Below are 1,018 nucleotides of genomic sequence, written 5' to 3' on the forward strand. Positions count from 1 at the left end.
GGCTACCGAGACCGTTGGGTTGTCAGCAAAACTCAGGTGCAGCTGGATTTGCAGCCCCCACACACAGAAGATGGAGCGGAAGAAGGAGCTGGGACCGCCGAACGGCTGGCAGACACCTGGGGGGTTCAGCTTTCAATGCAAGGGGGAAAAAAAGAGAAATAAAGCACTTTTTGTGTAGCATTCAGAGCCAGTTCGAGTGCTGGGGGCCAGGCGACGCAGCCCTCCTTCATGATATGTTCCAGCGTAATTAGCAGCCGTTAATAAACCCCACCTGGCAAAATGCCAGCCTGGGGCCAGGATGGGGGGGGGGTTGCCATATGCCTCCTCATTAAAAGCTTTAATTACAGGCAGGAAATGCTGGTGGCAAGCACGCATTTTAATTGCTTCATCTCAAGCTCCCTCCCTCGCCAGGGATCCAACAGTGGCTGCAGGGGGGCTGCTGTCCCCGTCCCCACCCTGCAGCGGGGCTGAAGGAGATGCTCGTGCAACACCATCCCATTACCACAATTAAAAAAACCCCTTGCTGAAAAAAAGAACAGAGATTGGGAGAGGGAGGAAAAACGGGCAGGGAGAGGGGAGGGCACAGCAGATCCCGGCTGGCGACGGGGCTCTCCTCATGCATTCGCACATCACGCACCGGAAAAGCGGATGGGAGCGAAAGCGGCGAGTGCCTCGGTGGGATTTATGGAGAGCTGCCCCGGTGCTGCCTCCCCTAAATAAATAAATAAACGGGGCACACAAAATGGGCATTTAGATCACATTAGTGGCAAAACATTGATTTACTCAAGCGAAGAAACTCGGTCAGGGCTTGTTTGCTGATGGCTCCTGGCTGTATTTGCTGGCCCTGCCTGGAAACTGCTTTAGAAAAGAACACGGTAAATGTTTTTTTCCTACTCAAGAAAAGAAAAAAATCCAGAAATGTTTGGCAGCAAAGGGATCACTTTCATACATTTTTTTTCTTATTTTTCCTTCCTAATAGAACCCCAGGAAAGAAGGAGCGTGCTTAAACACTTTGCTG

This window comes from Apaloderma vittatum, unplaced genomic scaffold, assembly GCF_000703405.1.
Source record: "Apaloderma vittatum isolate BGI_N311 unplaced genomic scaffold, ASM70340v1 scaffold9584, whole genome shotgun sequence".
NCBI classification, from domain to species: Eukaryota; Metazoa; Chordata; class Aves; order Trogoniformes; family Trogonidae; genus Apaloderma; species Apaloderma vittatum.